Source organism: Coturnix japonica, chromosome 4 (genome assembly GCF_054131305.1).
Source record: "Coturnix japonica strain WE chromosome 4, WE-NBRP24, whole genome shotgun sequence".
Lineage (NCBI taxonomy): Eukaryota > Metazoa > Chordata > Aves > Galliformes > Phasianidae > Coturnix > Coturnix japonica.
In genome coordinates, this window is record NC_140666.1 from 32,655,457 (window position 1) to 32,681,785 (window position 26,329).

The 26,329-nt window shown below is 36.6% G+C and overlaps 1 protein-coding gene across 3 annotated transcripts in view; it reads left to right on the forward strand.

Annotated features, from left to right (window-relative positions):
• Positions 1 to 26,329, forward strand: part of LOC107313128 (uncharacterized) — a 542,029-nt gene that overhangs the window by 385,248 nt on the left and 130,452 nt on the right. The gene's annotated exons all lie outside the window — the stretch shown is intronic.

Sequence of the window (26,329 nt, forward strand, 5' to 3'; positions counted from 1 at the left end):
CAAAGCTGGGTGTCAGGTTCGTGTAGTATATAATTGGTTAGAAAACAGAAATCACTTCATTAACACAATCTGGTTCATGATAAGGATTTTTGGACCTTCTTAAACTAAAAGAAGGGAATGCTACAGGTTAAAGCAGCTTTCAGTACAATTTTTTAACAATAAAAAATTCTGTTAATTATATAAACTCTCTGCACCTTTCTGTAAGGATCCTTACCAGGAGGATATTTTAATTGCTGCCTAACTAGTTTTTTACAGAAGCAGAATTTCATCCATTCCACTAAGAAATTCAAATGTATGATTTCAAAGTGTCTCATGAGTATTTTTGCACATACATAGTAAGTCATCTTAGTGTGCTTCAGAAATCAGGACCTTAAAATGTACGTCTTGTACTACTTTAGTTTAATGGGCTGTCAACTGTCCGGGCAGATCCAGTACAAAGTTAGATATGTCTTTAATCTTCAAAGAACACAACCAGAAATGTGAATATATTTAGTTATTAGCTAGGAGGTACAAAACAACTGAGGAGCAGAACAGTTCTTTTTTATTCTGACTTGAATTAGGAAGTTGAAATTTTAGCTGTCTGTGTGTGTAAAACATCTTCATAGTTATTGAGGGTTTTTCTGAAGAGTAAGTGCTCATTTGTCTCTATTTAGTAAACAGTCATAAATTCAATGCTTGCTCAGTCTTTTAAATTCCCTACATTTAAATAAGGCATTCATATACCTTTTGATGCTTTGTATCATAAAAGTGTGTGTGTGGGAGGGAATGGTGCACCGGAATTGAATAAAGTTTAAGTTTGAGAGCAAGATTGGGTTTCCTTTTTCTATAAAGAATTGCATCAATAGGAGATTCATATGCACAAATTATTTTAAACATGTATCTTTTATTTCATGCTTGCAATTAGAAATACATGACCTTTACTTTAAGTTCACAAGGTGCTTAGTAGTCTCAAAGCCCACATCTCTGAAGTTATTAAAGGTTATTATATTCATATGTGTTGATAGCTTTTAGTATGCAAGTGTTCCGTTGCATGGACATGGACAGCTATAGTATAGGAGCTAAAAATCCTTATTCCTTGGCTTTCAGAACAGCTATTTATCACTAGCAGTGATCCTCAGGAACAGGATTGCCTTAAGTCATTATTGTGAGACAATTAGTCAAGTACATGACATGCTTTGATCCACTCAGGTACAGGGTAATATCTGGGAGGAGAAGATCATATTTGTATAACTCTGACATTTTCTAGAAGCAAAGTACCTGGTTAATGTAAAAATTATTTTCATCACTTCACTCAGACTAGCTCTTTATTTCCTTTAGAGGTTCTCAAGAGATAGACTTAAAGAACAGCTGCTCTGAGCACTGGTGTAGTTGGCATGTGTATGATGAATAAATTCAGTTTCATGGCCAAATTGCTTATCCAGACATGAAGGAAATAAAGCTTGTTTATTCTCCTTTCCCTCTTCCTTTCTAGCCTATTTCTGCTATTCAAACTTTAATTTACCCTTTGCATTAAATTATTCACTTGCAGCCATTTTGTATGTTGTTATTTTTAAGATCTTAAGTTTAAAGGAAGAAGAATGTCATGCAGTGTTCTATTTTAGCTAGAATTCTGTGTTATGGCACCAATATGTAGACTACTAAATTAAAACCACTCTTAGATGATCAAATTAGCTGAATAAACTAAAAATTCAAACTTCTTGGAGAAGAGGAAGACTAACACATACTAATTTAAACTGGAATTACGACGTTTCATCATGAAAACGTGTATTTACCATCCAGTATGTCATATCTTAGAATAATATGGTAATGCTAGACTTCTAAAACCTACTTTGGTCAAAAGTAGTAACAGTGGCCTTTTTGTTGAGGAACTAATTACATTTAAGACAGTTAACATTGTTGTCTGTAACTACTACAAGCTTGAGAAACATTGGTCACTTGTGTGTTGGTCTTACGTGGCATGGGTTAGTTAGTGTAGCTTGGGTCTATAGGATTATGGTAGGGCTTTATCAAGAATCTTAAAAGGGTAGTGCTGTCTTTTTGTGTTGTTTTATAAATAATTAAATGATTGCAATGCATGTCCTTTGGATTTGAAGGGTGGACTGTTTGGTGGATAAAGAATTGGTCAGAATGTCAGTCAGTTTTGGTCAATAGCTTTATGTCCAGGTGCAGGCTGGTAATAAGCAGCATCTCCTGGGGTCTGTCTTGGAACTGATACTCTTTAAAATCTTTATTAGTGACATAGATGATGGGATTAAGTGCACCCTCAGCAAGTTTGCTGAAGAAAGCACAGTTGATGAAGCAGAAGGAAGGGATGCTATTCAGAGATACCTTGAGAAACTTGAAAGGTGGGTCACAGAATCACAGAATTGTAGGGGTTGGAAGGGACCTCTAGAGATCATCGAGTCCAACCCCCTGCCAAAGCAGGCTCCCTACACCATGTCACACAGGAAGGCGTCCAGGCGGGTCTTAAATATCTCCAGAGAAGGAGACTCCACCACCTCCCTGGGCAGCCTGTTCCAGTGCTCCGTCACCCTCACTGTAAAGAAGTTCTTCCGCACATTCGTGCGGAACTTCCTATGCTGTACTTTCATCCCATTACCCCTAGTCCTATCCCCACGCACTACTGAAAAGAGACCAGACTCACCCCTATGGCTCCCACACCTCAGGTATTTATAAACCTGGATCAAGTCCCCTCTCAGCCTTCTTTTCTCAAGGCTAAACAGACCCAGTTCCCTAAGTCTCTCCTCATAGGGGAGATGCTCCAGGCCCTATGATTTCCTTCTATGCCTGAGTAATGAGCCCTGCAGTCCAAAGAGAAGCTGTAAAGGTTAGAATAGTTACGTGATATTCTCATAAGCAAATTAGGGAAACTAATTCTAGGTGAGTGCAAAACTAATTAGAAAAAGCACTTGGAGTATTTATCTGTCAAACTTGAAGCTGCATAGATTGTGATCTTCATTGGTTCCATCCACATTTTATGTGTTTTTTTTGTTGTGGTGTTTTGTTTTGTTTTTTTGGAACTTGTATAATAGAAAATACATTAAGCCTGTTAAGTTACTAGATAATGCTATTGTAAGAAACATAGCGGGTACACAGGTACAGATAGAAATAGCTGAAGTGAAATTGTCTTTAAATGAATACCATGTGAAATGACAGCAAGTCTTAAGTTTAGTTCCAGCTGAATTTCTGCTGTAAAAATGAGAAGAAGGTAACAGAGGTGGAAATCTTGCATGAAGGAACAAGAGGCTGTAAGCTGAGCATGAGATTTTTGATAAATGGATGGATGCCATCCATCTCTCAAGTAATCCTTCCCTGTTTAGCACTGGCAAGCCTTTATACAGAACAGTTTATGCAGATTTGGGTAACAAATGTTGGGTTCATTCTCTCTATTTAGGCCACTCACTGCTTACTCTCTCCTTTCTTCTCTGTCTTTTTCTCATACCTATTGGTATCTGAAATTTTTAAGTATGCTGAGGCTATTGGAAGTGAGATGAAGGTGTATTGAAGTTGTAAGAAATATTCACTTCTGAAGAACTTACTGCAGGTAGGATAACTATTATGGGCGAGCTTAGTGGTAGAAGTTGTTTGTTTGTTTTTTTTTTTAAATGAAGTAGGTAGCAGAATGCTGTCTTAAAAGATCATGGAATGTTATTTGTTCAAAATACTTGATGAGAAAACAGGCAGTGGCTTAGATTTGTCTGCGTGTTTTTGTTTTATTTTGTTTTTACTGATTTTGAGCATTTCCTATTCCCCTTGGCTCTGTTTTCTGTAATCTAATGATGTGCGTTTGAGTTTTCATTTAGCTGCTGTCCTTGAAAGTCCCTGAGACTGAAGCCACACTGCACGAGCTAATTGGTGGGCTGATCCTTGATCAGCCTAAAGTACAGCATGATCTTGTGAACACAGCTCAATTGTTAAAATACTTGCTATTAAGAATGCCTTTTACACAAAAGATTTTTATTTTATAAAAAAGGGCAAAGACTATCCTGTAGTTTGGCTACTGCTGAGACAGTTGATATTCATCTTTATACAGTCTTAAGTGTTTCAGTAATTGTTTAAAGTGTGCTGTGTGTATATATATTTCTATATTAAGCTTTTCAGTAAACCTTTGAACAGCTATATTCTCCAGTGAACATTGCCTGTATTAGATCAGGCATCAAACAAGGCATAACCTGTCTGGATCTGCTCTTCAGCTCATTCAGTTCCTCTCCTGGTTTGTATGGCTGTGATGCTTTATATGTAATACCTATGCCCCATCTAATGTTAGGTTTATAGTTGCACAACATCCAGTGATTAGACACTTGTAAAATCTGATGCAGAAATAATTGAAAGATGAAAATTGGGTTTTGCATCTGTGTTGGGAGGCTTTCTAGGAAACTAGAATTGCAAGAAATGGGGTAGTGAATGAAAGTAAAAAATGTTCAGTGTGAAGAGAAGCATAAAGGATAGTTTTCCTTTTTAGACTTCTGTTTGATGCAGCTCTTTTCTTTTGCTTACATTTGGTATCAGTGGCTTTTCCCTGCTAAATTAAAGTGATATATCTGGTTTAGTGAATGGCAAATCTTAAGCATTTCAAATGTGAAGTTTAGGGCAGAACAGGCTAGATCATCACTGGAAACTAGTGCAACTCCATTAATATCAGAGACAATACTAATTTACATAAGCTGTGCTTCTGACCTTTTGTTCTTGTGAAACTTCAGAACAATTTGCAATTTAATATGCAGTTGTTTTTTTTCAAACCAATTTAATTTTAAACGTTTCTGTGATAAAGATAACTTTGCTTTTAACTGTCATGAAAGTCCAAACTAAAGCAAAGTGTAACATAATCAAAATGCATCAAAACTGCAGCTTGTTTTTTAGGTAAATTCTGACTTATCGGGTGTCCTTGAGTTTCTGAGTTTCCTCTGATCTTGCATTAAAAATTCTCCTTGTGCCTCCTCCAACACTCATTATCACTCATTAAGAGTTTGAGATTTAAAAATTAGAAGTAAATGCTAGATTTTTTTTTTAAAGCAGCTGAGTTTACCTCTTAAAAATCATCAAACTCGATTCAAGCTTTAAAAGAGGGCAGCTATGAATGGACATAATAGATACAGGCAAGTGACTTTCGCATTCAAAAACGTGAATGAAAAAAAATGACTTATTAAATTGTTTTCATGGGATCCAGTCATCTTGAACAAAAAAATAAGTAGGTCTGATCTTTTGAGCTCTGTTATTTAAGAATAAATACAATAAATCTAAAAACACCGTGAAAACAAAAACTAAACAGGATGGTTTTACTTTTTTAGTAAAATACATTTAACTGAAAGTATACATTTAAAAAAAATAAGTTATCTTACTGAAGATCCCTAGTTAGACATTGGTAAATGAGCCAGGGGATTAAAAAAAAGAAGTCAGTAACTGAGCCCAGAAATAAAGAGAAATTTCAGGATTGTGTTTCTGTTGATATTTCAGCATCTTTGCACATGCTACTGACAGCCATATGCTGAAAAGTGCAGGCTTCTTCTACTCCTTCAGTTAGGTGTCAGTAGTAGTAATTTCTTTGTGTTTGCCTAAAAATAATTTGAGTTGAATTTCCATTTGGGGATTAAATGTATTTCTGGCTCTGTGATTAAGATGTGGAGCTTCAATAACTGATCATATTGCTCTTTTTATTTTAGAGCTGTGGGTAATGCCTTGCCTGCTTCACCCCTCAGAACAGGCTTATTCATGTTACTGTTTTACGCTGTGTAATATCAGTCCACTACGAAGACCTTCCCTAATGCACTGCACTAACCTTGGTGATGTTGCTTTGGGACACAATATTGGTAGATGCTGGGGAGTTGGCTCTACAGCCCAGTCTGATGTCTGACAGCTGGGGACAGTGTCTGAATTCAATTTCAATGTCTGTATTCATCTTTGTTATATAAAGCATATTTTCATATGTCTGTTTTCAGTAAGTCTGCTGTATACCTAATATTCCCTAACGAGTATATTTCAATAAGCAGGACTTAATAAATAATTAAATTTTACACTCTGAGAATTATATTAATGAGATAGGGCAGAATCTTTTTCTCTGTGAGGAGACTGGGTAGTTTATTTTTTGAGCACCTGTCATAAGTGCTTGAAAAATCTTTATTTATAGATGGACCTCCATAAGAAATGAAATTTCTCAGGCATGTGTCCATTTAGTTATGTATTGTGACAATTTGAGTGCTTTCTACATGATGTTTTTGCTGACTTGATTTTCCAGGACATGTTTCTGTTTGCGGTTGGTGCCACTGTACTATTCATAAACATTAATACTGCTCAAATCAGGAACAGGATGAGGGCTTACACTGATGAAAATGCAGCAGAATACATAATACTTGTAGAGCTTAGAGGGATTTAAAAATAAGAAAGAAATCAAAGATAGAAGAATAGAATAATATCCTGTATCCCATCAGTGATCTGAAAAAAATTATTTAGGACAAACTGAAACTAAATAGGTATCAATATATTGAGAATGAAAAGGGGAGAGATACAAAGTAACTACTATCTGAAAAACCTGAAGGTAACCATCTCTTTTAGAGAGGATGTCATCTGTTTCTCAGGCAACTCAGAGTAAATTTTTCCTGCAGAAATACTTTAAAATATATGTATGTATTGTCTGAGACCTGTTTTAATGTACTCTAAGATTCTTATCTTTCTATATAAAAATTATGAAAATGCAGACTTCCCATTTCTCCCTTGCCCCTTCTGCACAACAACCATGCTCACTAAATAATCAAATATGTGCCTGTTTGGGATCAATAGCCACTTCAATTGGAGGATCGGTAGTTTAGAATGAGCTAGATGCCTTTCATTTGTTAGGAAAGCCAACAGATCAGGCCATCTTGTTTAAATGGCAGCTGTGTGCTGGTACATACAGGTTACTTGACAACACAAGAAAATGCAGTCTAGATGGAGAGCTGTTTCTATTGCTACCTTCTGTATGTAGAGATCAAACTGTGGATGAGTGTTTGCATAGACGACTTTGTTCCATCTCCTAGGATGTTAGCCTTTGGTGCTGACTCCATAATTTGTGCTCTCTGCAGATTAACTGAGCTGATGAAGGAAACTTTCACTTCCATTTATTGGTACTTTGTGTGCTTGTACCAAATAGTTTGTCTTATGGCTTGACCCTAAGCTGCCTCCTTCTTATCTTAGATAAAACTTTACTATGCACCCCCTCCCTCCCCCCAGTCTTATCTTTTTACACTTGCAGCCCACTTTAAATGATCAAGTACTTAACTATTTTTCTTTATTACTTGGAAGGAAAAAACCCCAAACCTCAGAAACACAGGGAAAGGTAACTTCCAGTCTAATTTTGTAACTGTGCTACAAATGATCTTTGTTGCTTTTCTACATCGTTGTAGCTTCCTAGGAAGTATTTGTACTATTAATATGGCATCACAGAATAGCTATTTCCAAGGCATGCTAACTGATCTTGCTGTCATTTTTTAGGGGGAGGAGGGAAGCCCAAAATTCTGGTAACATACCAAGTGATGGAATATCCAGTTTGTACTCCAGATGGTCACCTTCATATTCAGGTTCTGGCAAAGGAGCTGTTCTTTTTTGAGGAAGCCTAGCAGGACTGACTGCTGGGGACACTTGGATTCTCTATCTACAGGGATGCACTTGTATAGCTCTTTCTGTTGGACATCTGCAGTTGGGTGTGCAGGTGATGCTCTGCAAAATGGACCCTCTATATGGCTAAAACTATCTGTGTCTGAAGGCAAGTTCTCTGATTGTACAGCAGTACAGAGGAAGCTGGAAACTTGATGAAATACTTCTGTTGGTCCCGCTTAAGTTTTTAAATCATAATAATCAATAGAAGGTGATGTCTAATAGTACATACCAACTGTGATAAAACAGAATCATTGACAGATATAATTGCTATTAGGCTATAAGCTGTCAATGTGCAACTACATCCTGGCTCTGTAATTTCACTGCAGGGCTCTCATTCAGACCATTCAGCAAAAGTGTATCCACTCCATCTACCTTTTGAGTAGAAAGCTGCAAGTATCAACTTCCTGTAGAGACTGAGTTGACTAGGAGCTGTACCCTCCCCCCTGCCATAAGTTTTTAGTTTTGTTGAAAGCTTGAGTCTCTTTCAATCTTAGCGTATTTCACCCTTTTTTAAAAGTTAGTTTCCTAATGGCCATATGGTCAACCAAGAATTAATGCACTAATGACAAGCTGCCAGTTTCATTCCAAAATGAGTTTCTCTAAGAATGGTCTTCTCTGAAAATGTGACACAGATAAGTAACAGTTCTGAGCTGCATGTGGCCCCTTGTCTGTCTCCTTGCCTGCTGTTTGTTGATTTTTAAATCTAAATTCGGTCTCTGGTAAATATAAAAGTGAAATTAAAGACTAAGGGAGTATAGATAACCAAATTTTATAGCACAAGGGCTCTCAGTTTTGAAACTTTTAGAATCTGACAAGATTATCTTTTCCCTTCTGAGCATTATGTGTTTTATTTTGCCCTAATGGGTTGTTTTTGGCAAGATGATACATGGAAAGAGGAGTGTGTTTAAAGTGGGAAAAATTTAGTAAGAATTGCCATCCTGAAGTAGTGGAAAAAATGCATAATACAGAAATGTGTGTGTATTTAAAGAAGCCTTTTCCTTCCCTGTTTTTAAAAAAAGCAAAGAAAAAAAGTCATAATTGTGAAAACTAGTATCTGCAATTTCATCTTGATCTCTGACTTTATGCAAGTTATGAACTTTTCTTGAAAAGTCATTTTTTCAGGAAGTTCCAAGCTAGTCCCAGGGTTATATCTTGAATATAAGTGAACATAACATTCATCTTCATTTTTTCCCGCTTTTTGTTGATAGGTAATTTCTCTATGTTTTCAGTGTTAGACTTGTCTCAAATGTCATTCAAGGTATTATTCTCATGTATAACTATTTTCTACATCTCCTTCAGTAATTCCAGTCTATTGTCTTTTGCAACATCTTGTATTCAGATCACATAAGTTTACCGGTGCAGAGATTGAGTGAGAATGCTCAAGTGAGTAGCTTAATTTTGACTTGCGCTACCAGCAACAGTAGAAAATAAATTTCTCAGTGAATGCTTTGTTTTATTTCCTTGCTATGGAAATCTTTTTAGTTTTAAATGAGCACTATGACTGAAATAATTAATCAGTGTTGTTATATGGCTCAACTTGGAAAATGTTTTCTGTTTTAGCTTTCAAGTGCTGTTTCTTGTGCTTTCTTTTGTTTGTATTAATTACATGGTAGCATTTTATCTAATCGGAGAACTTCTGTAAAATTGTTCAGTCAGAATGTGAACACTCAACTCAACAACAGATGCAATGACCAGCTAAACTGAACAAATTTAAGGAAGCATCATTACAGATGGTATACTTGGGCTTCAGAAAGGATAATCTTTTTTTTTTTTTTTTTTCCTTGCCCTTTCTCTCCTGAGAAAGTCCACAAGAAAACTGTAGATAATGTAGCTACTGGGATGTGGTGCCACTTGTTTTTCCCACTCAGAGATCTCCTGGGAGAGATGAGCCTTGTACGCTGTGTGTGTGTTTGGGGGAGAGGGGGAATTCAAACCCTGCAAAATTGCTGCTGCAGCAAAGTTTTCCTTTCTTATGTCAGAGAAGTCTCCATCTTGAGATCTATAAAATAGGGATGCATGAACCCAGAATTCTCTGTTTACACATCTGGTGTTCACTTCTTTACTACTCTTGTCATTTTTCATGTGTGTGGTTTTCTTGTTGATGTGGGTTTCTTTAGTTTGCTTTTAGTAGACCTAAATAAACAATGTACTTATGGACTTCCTTTTAAGAAAAAAGATTAAATTCTCTTATCCCTTTAAATGACATCTATTGTCATTATCCTCTGAAATTAACAACTAAAATGTAAATGGAGATGGTAGCATTCAGTGTTAAATTGTCGAGATCATACTTGTATTATGTTCTTCAAAGAATATCTACTAATTGATAATTACATTTGGTTATGGTTTTAGAGGTCAAAATGTGGCAGACAGTTATCTCTGTAACACATGTGGAGCTGGAGTCGCTCAGACACAGGCCATCTAACACTGTGTTCTGTGCCTGAATTGTCAACAGAAGCTGCTGTCAGAGTTCTTATTTTGTTACGAAAAATGTTGTAGTTGTGATGGAAATAGTAGAGTACTTCCAAGGTTTCAGAATATGTCCCCATGCTGCACTTCAAAGTATGGTTTTTATTGTCATATGAAAAAATAGTCTGCTAGAAAGAAACAGTAATTTTTGTCTTTTGCCTCTGCCAGTTAGCAATCATTGGTGTCACACGGACATAACCGTTCATAGTACATACTAGAAGGAAAGAGGAGCATATAGGAAATAAACAGTATAGTTCCATAATTTACAAGTTGTGTTTGTTTGTTTTTGCCATGACCAGCTGAACACCAAATAAAAGTTGGGGGTGCAGGGAAAGTAACTTCCAGATATCTCATGACACTTGGGAAGAAGTTCTTATGGATCTTGCCTCAGAGTAGCTTCTGGCAATTATAGTGAAATAAGTTTGGATAGCAAATGTTGTTCCTGATTTATCAGGCAGATCTTGTTAATATGGTATTCAGCACCTGATTGCTCCCAGTATTAAAGTTGTTCCAATAATAAAGGCAAATTTTACCTCATTCAAGAAATTACAACATAGTTTGAAAATGATGAATATCCTTGCTGTGTAATCTCTTGAAAATAATCCACGGTTTCTCTCTTCTTGCAGTTCTTCCTTCTCTAAAATAGTTTCTACTTTGGTCTTCCAGGAGGCTTAATTTTGTAATCTGCAATCCAGGGAGTAATGAAATAAGTTGTCTCTTTCATTCTTCAAAAATAAAGTAACTGTTGGTAAGATTAAGTTACAACAACAATTGAACAGTGGAAAAAGTTGTTTTTCTTTCTCTTAGAACTATAGAGTTGTGGTAGTTCTTGCTTCCATTCTCCCCAGCATCCTCTTTCATTTATTATGGAGTCCTTTTAAATAGAAACCCTGAAGAACTGCCAAGTTGGCTACAATTATAAATGATGACTAAAGATAACTGGGTTATGATCTTGGCTGAGATAATCTGCAAACTGTACTAGTGTCTTCTGACTACCTACTGCTTATTGGCTTTTGAGTTACTTAAGGGGGAAAAAAAAACCAAACACCACAGCTTTATTTTGCATGCAAGCAAATGACTAAGATGGGAATGCAGCACAGCCAAACCCTGTGGGCTGTTCTTATTCAAAAATATGGAGATCATTATTAGGGGAAGAAAGCCCTGTTTTCTCTACCTAAATAATAATTCAGAAATCAATACATAAAGTGAATTCTAGAAAACAACATATATTCAAAATTAAGTCAATCTTAGCAAATAATTTTTAATATAATACTTTATATTTCCTCATATGCATTTGGTAAAACACTAGTGAGCTCCATGACATGGAATTAAGGATGAATTTTCAATCCCATTTTATGTAGCATCAAAGTTACCTAAATGTAATAGCTTCATAAAACTGTTCAAGCAGTCCTAAGTGGAGCAGGAAAAAGGAGGTGGAGTAACTTGGACATTAAGGTGGTTACTGGAAAGCATGAGGACTGCTTTGAAAGTAATACCTCCTATTTCATTATATTGACCCATGGTGTCTGCGGTAGATGTTGGTGATAAGGTAGTAGAATTTGAACCTTTCCATCAACATTCTATTAAATTTTGTTGCTGCATTAAGGATAGTAGAAGAGCAGCAATCTGACAAACTGACCTCTGACATGGCAGTGAGTATGAACTGCTGGTGTGATATTAAATTCCTCCATGTGGGAAAACTTATATCCATTGACATTCATGATGCCTGACTGAATGCAAACAGTGGATATTAGAGCAGTGAGGGATAGGTGGTGTTTAAGCAGTGGTAACAGTTATGTGAATAACAAGACATGTTCTGTCTGGCTATGCACAGCTGTCAGACCATTAAAGGAAGAGTATCTTGATGAGCTCATCTATGTGAATTGGTGGATTATGACCAGGGAACTATGTATGGAGCTTTATATTGCTTTCAGCGTGTTGGAGGTGATGGTGACAATGTTGCAATATAACAAAACTTGCACCAGGTGGGTCCTGGAAATGCTCATAAAGAGCAGAAAGGACCCCGTATGTAAGTTTTTCAGGGTCTGCTGAACAAATACGAGGGTGAACTTTCCTGGGTTGCGTCATTACCAGTGATTATATCTGGTTTCACCTGTCCAAGCCAGAGTCAAAATGTCAGTCCATGGTGATGACATGTGAATTCACGATGGAAGTTCCAGGTGCAGTCCTCAGTGGATAAAGTGATGTGTGCTGTCCTTTGAGATAGGAAAGAAATTATTGTTTCGGATTGCCTGGAGCTTCAACAAAGCATCAATTCTGACTGCAACATTGCAGTGCTGATGAGCTGAAGTCTTGAACTTCCAGAGTCAGGCTAGAGAAGACAGCTTTTATATAACAATGTGATAAATATCTGATCACATACCACTTTGAAGACCATGAAGCACGTTGCCAATCTTGTCTGGAATGTCCTACCACACCCACAGTAGAATCTGGATTTGGTACCTTCCAACTTCAATTTGTTCAGGCCAAAGAAAGATGGACTGGCAGCATTCTCCTACCAGCGGTGCTGTCATAGCAGCTGTGTAACAATTGGTCACCTTTGCTAGTGCAGATATTACGAGTGTGGCATTCAGGCTCTTATTGATTGCTAGTGAAAATGTGCAGCTAATAGTGGTGACTGTGTTGAAAAACAGTGTTTTGTAGATGAAAATTTTCTTAATCAATTAATGTAGTTGTGCTCTTTCTATTTGTTGTAGTTTTCATTAAAATAAATAGGAGACATTGCTTCAGGAGTAATGTTGTAGAATCACCAGGGTTGAAAAAGACCTCAATGATCATCCAGTCCAATCATTAACCTATCATCAATATTTCCTTACTTAACTATATGCCTTAGTACACCATTTAAGCATTTCTTGAATTTGATAGAGATGGTGATTCAACCACCTCCCTGGGCAGCCCATTCCAGCAACTGACTTAATATAAAACTAAGTTATGTTCTGTTCTGTCACTTCCAGTTTGGAATTGTACAAATGTTTCTGGTGTAGGGGTATAAAGAGGATAAAGATGATAATGCTAATTGATCTCTGTATGCTTCATGAGCAGAGCTGACTAGCAGTGACTGTGCTTTTCTTCAAGAGAATTGGGAAATAGTTTTCCCCCATCCAGGCAATCATGCAGTTTAAGGAAAAATAGGAAGTAAGAATCCAAAAAGGATTTTGTATCAAGGAAACCTGGTCAGATACCTCAGTACACTCAAGATGTGGTGCTCATGAAGTGATCCTTATCTCCCCTAGAGACTTAAAAAGAGGAAAGCAGTAAATTGCAGGTTCTCCTTAACTGCTTAAGTTTGGGATGTTTCTATTTTTCTATCATGAAGTAACTTACTGTTAGATGTAATATTAGCTAAACTCTGATTAAATTGGCCTAATGGCTGTCTCCCAGCACTCTAGACATTTATGCCTTACAATACGTAAGTTCATTTCTTTCAAGAGCAAGATAGTCCTACATCACTGCATCGTGATTGTGTCCTTTCAGTCAATGTATCATCCTACTCCCTACCTTTTCCTTCATTAACTCCACCAGTCAAAACTTTACTCGTTCCTTTATCTCTGGATTTCTCCTGGGTAGTGTGACTAAACTCTGCTTGCTTGCTCTGCTTACCACCTGCTAGAATAGCCCTGCTCTATCTTATCTTCCATCTGCTCTCTCTTCCCACCATCTGCTGAATAGCAGGATCCTCTTTCTTGATCCTAACCCTCAATTTTGAAGCAGTGCATGTGCCCCCATGGGTCCATGAGCTGGAGAGAAAAAATGCACAATGTGGGCGTTTGTTCACTAGGATAAAATATCCATGATAAATGGACAGCTAAGCATTCAAACTCATTTCTCTCTCCAGGAAGCTAGTGTGACTAATAATTTCAAGCATATTGTGTAGTCAGTGCCTTGGAAGTTCAGTGATTGTATACAGAGTACATTTTCTTTCTTTCTCTGCTGTGTATATATATATATAATTATTATTTTTGTTTTTGATGCAAGTATTGTTTTCCGTTCCAGTATATTAGAGCATGCCCGCTTATACTGCACAATTGTGTCTTCTGCAAAGTGGCTGAGGTTGGAATGTACTTTTGGAGATCACCTAAACCAGCCTATTGCCCAGGGTGGGGTATGCTAAAGTACAGGTGGTTCTGTGCCATTTCTCATCACCTTTTGGTTTGGGACCCATCTAATTGATGCAGGATGGAATCTGCCACGGTATTGTCCTGCAAGCTGGGGAGTCTCAGGGCAGTTGAGAGGGGCTCTGAAAGCTATCCTGCAGCATCCTGACCTTGTATTCCTTTTTTATGTGATTTGCCATAAGTGAAGAGATTTGAATGGCTACAAGGTATGCAAGCTAAGATATAGGTGATGGTTTGAAAAAACATATAACTTTGCAGAAAAACAAAAAACAAAATAAAAAAAAAATCCATTGGTTCTCATAGATTTTACTTTCATTTCCTGGAAACTTGAGGGATTGTTCTTTGGTTAATTATCACAGGTTTTTATGGTCTTTTTTTTTTTTTCTGCCAAAGGCAACACTTACTCATTTCCTTGGTAACTTCTCGTTATAGCTCAGAACCTTGGCATGAGTACTAGGCTGTGCGTTATTAGATGTAGATAAGGTGGGTGAAGGAAAGTAGAGTGACAGAGGCATAGTTATCTATCAGCCTTATCCAATCTACCTGGCTAGTGGCAGTTCTTGTTATCAACTAGAGAATGGCTAATGGGCCTAATCCCCATCCTGTTCTCCAGTCTTGCATTACCTTCTTCAGCTGGCTACACTTGGGCTATACTCTGCACCCTTGAATCTGCTCTTTAGACCAAGTAGTCCCACCTTTCTGGGGTTCTGGTGGCCCACCTTTCTGGTCCCTTATCAGTACACCTACTTCTGTTCTGTGACCCCTGTCCAACCCTGCCTATCAGTGCAGCCAATTATCTGTCCATATGGCCATCCATTTATCAACTTCCTCAGTTTGTCTTTTATGATGTTCTGTATTCATTTGAAAAAGACTCATCTAGGTGAAGGCACTAGATTATGGAGAAAGATAAAGCTCTTGTGGGTTTGGAAGGGTAGGGTAAGCAGAGAGGCAAGGGATGCACTGTTCTGGCTCTGGCAGTTGTACTTAAGGGAAAATACAATCTGTTCCTTAGGTTTATGAAAGTTAGTCAAACCACGGAGTACTTTCTTCCTAATATTTAATAAAACCCAATTAAAAAAAGTATGATTTTTTTTGTTTGTTTTTAAACCTTAGTAATCTAGAAAGTATAAATTAAATAGTTGGTGTTTTATGACTACATTAAATACCGCTAAATAGCATTGTGCAACAAATACATTTTTAAAAATCAATTCTAATATCTCAAGACCAGTATACTTTGAGCTCAGGTTCTGTTAATAGATAAATTTATTCAAGTTAGATCTATTCAAGCCTACCTAAAATGCTGTCATCAGAAGTTTATCCTTTATGATTGATACTGGAAGGAAATTTCCTGCTTATGTTATGGGTTGCTGAACAGTCGCTGCCCATACAGCTTAAGTGGAGTGAGGGATCCTGCAGCTCAAAATGAGTAGTGGTTACTTTTCCTTGGTTTTGTGTGAAGTTGGTGGAAGATAAATTCTACTTTATTTAATAAAGAATAGTCTAGAGCTACCTTTGCAACACATTTTCTATTCGACAAATAATTGGTATAGGATGTGGTTAAATTCAACTCTTAAAATCAGAATTACAGCTTTGGGTAACTGAATTATCTCTGACTACTCTCATGATCTGAGGCATTCTTCATAAGCTTAACTCTTTGGGAAGTTCTAGTCTATTTGCAGTCTTTTTACTTAATCCTGCTAAAATAATACTGTTAAAGCTTACTACACATACAACGTTCCAAGCTGCAATTTAAATGCATCCTTTTATATATATATATATATATATATATATATATATATATATATATATATATATATATATACAATCAATACCGATTTTCTTCACATGTAGTGAAGAGCAACATTATGTAGATCAGAATATTCTGTATTTCTCTTATATGCTGTTCATAGTTACACTCAAAATCCAGTCCATTTAATAATAATAATAATTTAAAAAATCATGTTTCCCAGATGTGTGAAGAAACCAAATGATATTTGACCGAAATGTTTGCATCAGTAGGTCTATCTCCTCTCCTCTCTCTTGCTTGTTCTGTATTGTGCTTTGTGGCATTCTTTGTCAAGCTCAGGAAGAAAGTGTGTGTAAGCTGTAGTGAGACAGCCTCACTCTCTATACAGGCAACGAGGGCTCTCAGTGACTCAGTCCTTGACCCGTGCAGCCCTCCCTGCTGCTTTACTAATGCTTTACTCATTATTCAAACACTATACTTCCCTGACTAGTTTTTCACCAAAATTGTTTTTCTTAAACACTTAATTTTTTTTTTTTTGTCAATTGTTTTTGTTCCTTGTGATTTTGGTGGGGTTTTTTTTGGTTGTTTTTTTTTTTCTGTTTGTTTGTTTTTTGGTTGTTTGTTGTTTTTCTTGCTGAGTAATTTAAGTGTGAGATTTGCTGAAGGAATGACGAAATCTCTTACTTTCATTTCCTCAAATAGTGGTTTATTTATGTCCTGTGTTGCATACTTTATAGTATTGTCATAGAGCACCCTGGACATGTTTTTGCTCTTATAAAAGTCTCACTTCAGCCATCTAGATTTACTACTGATAAAGAAAAGGTCAGGGTTGCAGCAGATACGTATATTTTTTTCTTTTTTCTTTTTTTCCCCAAGTGTATTGTCACTTGTTTTGGAGCCCTGAAAGTATGACCAAAGTGGTGCTGCCTACTCTCTGTATGAGTCTGCAGAAAGCCTCAAACAACTGTTACGTGTAATAACTGCAAATTGGCTCTTTTTCAAGTTTTCATAGTGCACTTGTGTTATTTAAAAATCAAGATGGTATTACATGATTTATTTTAGGAAGCAAGCACTTGAATTTTCTTTCAGTTATACACGATCAAGTACAAGTCATGTAGCAATTAGGTTCATAAACCAAAGTCAGAATTGTATTAATTTGAAGGGAAAAAAAAATAGTGGTTATATTAGAGTAGACTACCTTTTAGCTTCGTGTCAGTTTTGACCTACATGAAGATTGGTTATGAGTCCTATGAAACCACAGAAACAACTTTTTTTTTCTTAGCACCACTTCAATATGATTTTATATTTCTTGAAGAATAATGCTATATATATATAAATAGTCAGATAATAGTCACAGCAGACAGTCTTATTTGTATAGACAGCAAGGTATCATTTAAGTATTTCTTTTTGTTGCAGAAATATGAGAACTGTAAATTTCACACTGGTGGGGGGGGGGGGGGGGGAGGGTGAAAATAAAAACAACATAGTAAAGCTGATGAGGCTTGAAACTAACATAAAATCAGACTTTATTTCTGTGTTTCTGAAACTACCACAAATAGATGGTAGAATGGGCTGTTAATGTACTCTATTTAAAAGCAATGACAAAGCAACATAACTAGAGTTATGCAAAAATCTAGGTGTAAAACCTTTCAGTGTGTCACCCTTCCTGTGCCAGAATGTGATTCTTGTTATTTGCTTGCCATTCTGTGGATGCCCCTGATCAGATGCAAGGCAAATATTTTATGAACTTCCAGTGATATTCTTTTTCATGATGGATTCATAATATGTTTTGTTTAATAAGCTGACCAAACTCCAAAATGAATGCAATGAAAAACCTTATTTTCTTCTGGCTATTCCTTGGCTACTTTTTGAAATTTGCTCAATGTTATGCAAAAGTGTTGCTTTATTCAAGTGTTGTTTGTATTCATCAGTAATTATTGCACCTTTTCCCTGAAAGTGAGTGATTAGATTCTATCCATGATGCTAGTCTCCTATAGTATCTTCTTCCTGATAGACTTAATTGTAAGCGATCAGTGAATGTCCATTTACCACATGAAGAAAGTCAGTTTATGGCTCAATCACTCTCTAAAACACATCTTAATTAGGAAGTGACTATTTCTTTTTTTTAATTAATGCAACTTTGTTGACAATTTCATTTGTTGGTGTTTTTTAAACAGGTAATATGACTTCCAAGGTATATGCAAGGTAAAGCAGTGTAAAATGGAAAGAAATATAATATAGGTGAGCATCTGAGCCTATGAGAACTGCCCTATCCTTAAGGCTTTCTGAGGAGAAACAGGAAAGTGAGTTTGACCTCAGTGATAGATACTTGAACCTTAGGGTCCTAAGGGTGTGCATAATGGATAAGATTTCTGCTGAAAAGTTCTGATTATTGGTACGAGAAAAAAGCAATTATTGAAAGTTAAATCTATGCATAAAATAGTGTCCAGCAACTGACTAGAGACTAATTACAGTAGCTAACATTATGGAAGCTTAGGTGTGACTACATTTAATGATACTATTATTATTTTCCAATTAATATTTTTATCTTAGTGGTGTACTTGTAGGGGACACATTCTCTGTTTGAGCCTTATGATTGGGGATATCTGGGAGAACTGATATGATATCATCTTGTCAAAATTTAGGGTGTCCTTATTCAAAGCTTGTCTTCAATATAAGTGTTTTCTGCTAGGGTACTGCTTTACTATTAGCTTACAAACTTTATATTCCTCTAAAATGAAACAAAAAAAAAAAAAATCTGCCCGGTGAATCTTTTTCCTGTAATTTTAAGATTACTGGCATACGTTATCTTTCCTAAGGCTAAGTAAGTGTACAAAGAAGATAAGAGGCTTCAGTTTTATGTCTAGAAAAAAACAGGAAACAAAAACCCCTCCCAGTGGGGGAGTAAGGTATAAAGCTGACCTTATGTAATTTACCTTAAGGTAAGATTGAAAGGCTTTTTTTAGTGGCTGTCTTTCCTTCACACTGCATTCTTTCTACCTTTCCTTGATTTATCTTATGTCTTCATTATCCTGAGGTGAAAGCAGTGAACTTCTCTACTTCTGATGACAACTCTTTAAAAAAGTCTGAATCACTAAGGCCAAGCCCAGAAGCAACTGGAGGCAATTAGGAACACTTTCTTTAAAACTTGTACCCAACCTATACATGCTTAGCTTGGAAGATCAGAGAGAAATTTAGCTAGAGGACAGTGGTACTAATAGCTACCAGATCTAACAAACCATAAAGGTGTGCACCAGAGAACTGTGGCAATATTGACTGTGTGTTCATTAAGGACATGAGCTCCAGATGATGAAAGCATTACTCTGCTGGGAGGCATTTTGCTACTTAAAATGGCAGACAAAGTTGCTTTCCGTTTTATTCTGTTGGCTCAAAAAGAAAATAAAAGTAAGTGCAGAACTTGTTGTCCTGAAACTATTCCTGGAATCAAGTTTTCTGCAGTGTTCAACCAGTGTCTCTGAAAAGGCTAATCGCCACTTCTTGAGCATGAAACCTACTAGAAACATTAAGATTAATAAGCACTAATGTCACTTCTTTCGTGATGACTAACAGTCTTGTATATTTAATGTATCTAAAACAAAATTCAGTACAATCATAGCAATGAAAAGTAGATCTTACCTCTTCGTGAAGCTAATCTTCTGAATTTTCCCATTTCTTTTTCACTCTTTTACTTTTTTGCTTGCTTCCATTTCAATTATATTCTCAACAGAGAAATCATGTTTCTTTACCCTTTAATCTTCACACTGTAGTTTTTCTTCTGTGTTTTTTTTTTTTCTTTTTCTTTCTTTTTTTCTTCTCCACTTAATTGTACTAATTGTGGTTTAATGTCTGTATGCTTCCATTCTGGCACACTTTACAACAAAGTGCATCAAATAAATCATTGACCAAATAATTTACCAATAAATCAGGTGGCTTTGAAGTTTGAGTTAATTGATTTAAGTGTCTTCAGTGTTCTTTTTTGTCTTTGATCTAAGCTATTCTCTGGAGTAGGGAAGTAGAGGTTTTAGGCATGAGTGTTAAAGGGCACAGTGAGTGATGGGACTAAGCAAGAACACCATCCTTCCACTTGATATTATTTTTTTACATTTGTTTGTGTTTTTTGGCTTTGTTGTGATGTAGAGCCTGCTGAAAGCCCCAGAAGGAATATCAGAGAGCACAAGGGTTGTCTACCACTGTTTAAATCCATGTGAGCTTTCTGCATGGCTGTTCCAGTTGCAGCTTTGTCAGCTGCAAGCTCTTGGCTCTGCAGTGGTGGTGGCAGGAACTTGTATTCCCTTCGTTGGGCAGCGCTGTGGCACTTCTCTACAGTATGGAGAGCTCCTCAGGGAGCTACTGGGTGCCCTGCTGGTTGCATGTCAAGCCCTGACAGTTGTACCTTGACCTTCATGTAGTCCTGTTTAATTAAGCACACTGGAATTTTCACTTGCAAAGGTACTGCCATTGCTAATATTTATGGCTCACACAGTAACCAAGATTTAAAACAATATTCATATTTGTCTAATCACTGAAGGCAGAACTCAAAGATATTAGAGTCAAATAATAATGGAGTGGTATGGTTTGGAAGGGACCTTAAAGAACATCTAGTTCCTGCCCCTTGGACAGGTTTATCAGGCTGCCCATCCAACCTGGCCTTTAACATCTCCAGGGATGAGGCATCCAAAGCTTCTCAGGGAAAATTGTTCAGTGCCTCACCATCATCCATGTAAAGAATTTTCCCTTAACATCTAAATCCAATTTTCTTCCCCCCCCCCCCCCACCTTTTTTTTTGTTTTCTTTCTCGAGCAAAGATATAAACAACTGACTTTTTGGGTTGGTTTCAACCATTATGGCTCTCAATCCTAAAGAGAAGTTGTTTTGTTTTTTTTGTGTAGAGGCTCATTTAAGTCATGTTTTTAGCTAATTGTTCTTTGTCAGATTTCCCCACATAAAAGCCAAATGATTTGAACAAATTATTAACTAAATAAATCAGTTCTTAAAGCCATTTTTTTCCCTAGTGCTTGTAATTGTGCCTAATTTGTCCACTACAGTCCTTTTTACAAGAGCAGTTGGTTTTATTGGTTCGTGCTTGAAATTTATTTTAACTGCCCTTAATAGTTTCTCATCTTGGACAGCTGTCTGATTTTATATCTAAAACTAGTCCTTCTACAAATGCCACAATAACACTAAAAGAGGGAGGAAAAAAAAGTGAGAAGCAAAGGCATACCAAAGAGCCACCAACAGCACATGTTCTGTATGCTATATGCTTGAGAGGGCCTGAGAGACTTGTGAAAAACAGAATGGAGATGAGGAAAAACCTAACTTGCTAGCCAGTAGTGTAATTAAGTGCCATTTATCCTTTTTACAATATTTACTTTGGCAGGGTTTCATTAGGGACTTATGACCATCTGTCTTGCACATTTATTGTATACATTGCAGATTTTGCAAATTGAAATTGCTTTGAGAATCGAATAAATTCTTCTGCTGTGTGTATCCCAACACCTGACTTTCTTGAAGATATCTAAGTTCCATGCAACTGCTTAGAGCACTTCACAAAATATTTCCTTGGTGTATGTCACCTTAGTGGACAGTCAGCAGAGTCAACAATGTGATAACACTCAGCGTCATTCCTATGTGTCTATTTTAGTGCTATGGACATGGCAGACAGTTTTCAGCTGTTACATAGTCTGACACTTTTAATGTGGGTTTTTTTTTTCGTTTCTTAGCTTTAAAATATTGTTATTAACCTTCTTTCAACTTAGCTCTCATTATTACTATTATCATTATTATTATTTTGTAATTAGTTCATTTTATTAAATCACATTAGAAATACTTGAGCTCTTTTATGTCATTGTCCTTAAAGTGCAAGCGAAAGCACAGCAATGTTTGTTTTACTGATGCCTTCCCTGTTGCTCAGTTCCATCTGTGGGGTGAGTGATGCAGAATGCCACATCAAGTGTGAAATCCTTCTCTGGTCATCAATAACTCCTGAAAAGTGTACTCTGAAAAAGAGTTGAAAGCTTGCTCAGGGAAGGTAAATCAGCATTTTGTGGTGGAAGCACAGTTGCTGTTTTGCTCCTTTGCAGTAGTGTGCAAAGACACTGAATTCCTTTGACTGGAGATGTGCTTTCTCTGAGCAGTTTCAATATCTATCTACAACCCCCCAGGCATCTGGTGTTTGCCTAGGGCAATATCCCCCAGTAAAAGAAAAAGATAGTAGCTTTTATTGTAGACATATCTTCATAAAATGAAGCCCACATACAAATTTTAGTTTTCCAAAACCTTTGAAACAAAGAGAAAATGATTCATTTTTGCAGAAATTTTGAAAAAATTCAGGAGCGTCCAGAACCACAGGGCCAGGTCTAGTGCTGGCTTCCTGTGAAGCTGGCTGCCACAGTGATTCAGTACAGGGCTCTGGTTTGATGAACAGCCTTCATAAAGTAAGTTGAGGATTTGGACACATATTTGTTCCTGAGTACTTCATGTACTAGTGAACTCTTCTTTTTTGGACTACTTGTAGCAATGGAATACCTAACTGATACAGCATTTGAAGAATAGTACAGGTCAACAGTGTGGACTAACAAATTCATTGTGATAGCTACAACTTTTGCATTGAAGATCTGTATTGTATAGCAATAATAACCAAAATAATAAACAACAACAACAAAAACAACACCTGCAAAGGTTAAAAAGACCTAAATTAAACCTGTATCTGATGCAAAGCTCATGATAAGTTACTAGTACCAGGATGACCCTGCTGTGGGTAAGCTGTGTTTCTATGCACTCTAAAACTTAACCATAGTATTAACTTGTCTCCACTTAAATGAATTTAAATCCATGTACTACTACTGATTATACAGCATGTGTAAATCAAGTTTTAGCAATTCCACAGTAAATTCAAAGTGCTGATGTTTTGGCTGGAAGTCTTTACTCTTTCTTGAATTGATTGATATCATCAACACCAATTGCTTTTATTCTTGGCAATGAATTACAGAGTACTCTCTTTGGTAAATCCTTCTCTTGTCCCTGAAGCTTTGCCCCGCACACTGCTACCACTGTAGTTTGTTTCCTTATTAACTAAAGTTTGGGAGCAGGAGAGCTGATTTGCTGGGGACAGAGACCGAAATCTTCCAGATTAAAATCTCTCCTTGTAACTTCCTTCAGGGAATAAACAAAAGCCTGCGGAATAAATGTTGGACGTTCAGTTGGTATTACTTCAGTCTAGTGCTGCCTCTTGCGGTGCTCTATGAGGAAATCTGTTGCTCTTCCTCAGCATCTGGGTGCTCTGCAACCTATTACTCATGTTAACTTTTAAGAGTAAGAACTAATTTATTAACCTAATGTCTTAGCAAAATGGCTGTGTTGAAGTCTGTGAGAGCCACTTCTTTGTGTCTGACTGCTGTGCCACATACTACTTATGCTCAGCAATGCTAGTTTTTCAGGCTTTGTATTTCGTAAAGCTTGTATCAAGCATATGTTGATTCATTGTACACTGGCATCTCAGAGAATTTCTTAGCTGCCTTATTATCATTCCTGAGTCCAAATTAAAACTGTCAATTATACATGAAAGACTGGTGAGATCAAAGCCTTCCCTTAGCCTTGTTACTTGTGCATCTGTTTTACCAGTAGAATGGTAAAACTCAACTTTTCTATCAGAATGCTGTTTTTCAATTTAATCCTATTACATTTAATCAAAATTATCATATCTGGAGTTTCATACTATCATACAGTGGATAATTAAGAATTTTGAGGCTTGTCAGTGCCAAAAGAATTTAAATAATGTGAAAAAGATACCTTGCACAAAGTAACTTCATGATTCCTTTCCGTGTTTGAGTGTTGTTTAGAATCAGAAATATAAATCAGATGCTTTTAGAGTAAGATAGCAAAAGAAGGGTTTTTTAAATTAAAAATATTTTATAATTGAAAAATATGAATGTTGATGACAGGTGAAATTCTGTCCCATGTATTACAATGGAAGTGTCACTGGGTCCTCCTTTATACTTTTGACATATCTGTTACAAAAACATTTATTCCTTTCCAAAGTTTCCTTCATTTTCCCCAGAAAACTATGCAGCTAAGCATTTTGCTCAAGCTACATATCTCCTTAAGAAATTTGAAATGCTCTTTTTAAAACAGCATTTCAGTGAAGTAAATCAGTTCATATGTGCTTTTCTGTTCCAACATGATTGTGGTGAAACATAAAGGACTGTGTGTATTGAAGTGTTCCAACTTTTTAAAGTCAATATTGATACAAGTTGATAGACAGTACAAAAATATCCTCTGGCTAACTAGTCCTTTTAGTGTTGGAAAAGCTCAGTTGTGATGAAGCTCTTGCGAGGAAATACGTAGAATGTAACGCTTTGCAAAATGTTTCATAGATTTTAGTGTTAGTTTAATATGTGGAATAATGTGAGTTTCTTTGGTCTTCTTTGTACAGAGATTTCCTCAATGTAGTGGGTTTTTTTTTCTTTTTTATCTTTTGTTCCCTATGGATTTTGTCATTAAGCATGACAGTTTAGATTGTGTTAGCTAGCACTCTAATAAAGGGAACTTCTGGTGTTTTTAGTTCTCTGCTTATTTGAGCTGTTGGGGGTAGAGTCAAAAGAGAAGAAAATTTATACAAAGTGTTCTATTTGTCTGTTGCTCAGCTGGATGTTTGTTCTGAAGATTTTAAAACTATGCACAGCAATAAATCTCGCATGGGGTACAGAAAGGATTCACTCTTCTGTCTTCTCTGTCAGTGCTATACGTGTGCAAGACATCTGTCATGTAGTTGCAGTGAGATTTGAATCATCATCATCAGTTATTCCCTTCTGAGACACTGAAATTGCTTAACAATTGCAAACTATTTGAGGCCTAGTGCTTTATGTTTGGTATGATTCAGGGAGGCCACTCTAATATCCTTGACATCTAATGTTCTCTTTCAAATAAGTTGATCCATGCCAGTGCTTAAAAAATAATTAAACAACAACAGCAAAACACAACTTAAGTCATACATACACACAAAAAAAAAACCAGGCTAATTATTTTACCATGTTGGGTTTAACACGATATCAGCTGTAGAAATGACAGCTTTGTACACATCCTGCTTCATTTTGGAAATGCTTTTAATCTTTTTTTTTTGTGTGTGTATGTGTTAATCTAGAGAAGAAAGAAGGTTTACATAACATCATTTCAAAGCAGAGGCATATCTGTTCTTGTTTCACAGATCTGTAAAGTATAATTGTACATCTGAAACGTTTTCAAAAAGAATGTAATGCACCTCAGCATATACTTATTTAAAATGTACTTTCCAAATTGAATTCTATATTCTAATTAGACTGGTTAAGGAAATAGGCCAATATTCTGACTTCAGCTGAGCCTGTTAAAATTTATAACATTTCTTCTTGTTATCCTGATGTTACTCCACTTGCTTTGGCCAATGTATGTGTGGAAGTAGCTTGAATTTTATCAGTCTGCCCATTTCAGATGGGAAAAATAAAATTGCAACTGATGTTTTAAAGCATTTCCATGTTCTGTCTATTTTATGTGGTGGAAAGCATATAAGCACCTGCGAGTGGAATTATTTTTTTAGCTGTTTTTTTTTTTTTTTATTTCTTCCTCCCTTTCCCCCCCCACTCTCCCCTCCTTTCCATTTTAAATCTTGGATTCAGGAGGACAAAACGCTCGAGTGCATGAGAGTCATCCCTTGAGCGGTGACTGTGTACAGCTTTTTATGCTAGTACCTCAGCCCCAGCCTGCTGTGCCCTTTTGTACTCCTTGCCACTTACAGAACAAAAGTGGTTTTTCCTTGTAGGAAACAAGCCTTAAATTCCATAGCCCCATCACCTCTGCATTACAGGTTATGAATATGTTTCACAGGACTTCTGCTATCACTAGCCTGGTTGGCCTTGTTCTGGGTACTTCTTGCAGAGACTGAAGGAGTGGGTCTTTCCTGTCAGTTCTTTAATGCACTGATGACACCTGAAACTATTCATGAAAAGCAGGACGGGAGAGTTGGAACCCGATTCTAGTGGGGTTCACACAGTGATTAGGTGCACTGTAGCCCTCATTCTTCACTTTGAAAGGGAACATGATGACCAGCAAGCTGTTGGTTTTCTTAGATGAATCTTTTCTTTGTTTTTTTATTTTAATTTGTTCCAACCCTGCAATAAACAATCAACCTTATTTGCAGTTTAGTGACTAGGATAGATTTCTGGAATGAAGTTGAGTGAATTGTCCTATGTTCCAGTTAAGTGCTCTAATTTTTACAGATTTTGCAGGAGGAAATGGGTTTTTTCTCCCCCTTCCCTTCATTTAGCCAGAAATGGTCTTCTCATCTTAACTGGTTCATACATTCCTTCAGGCAGTCCAATTT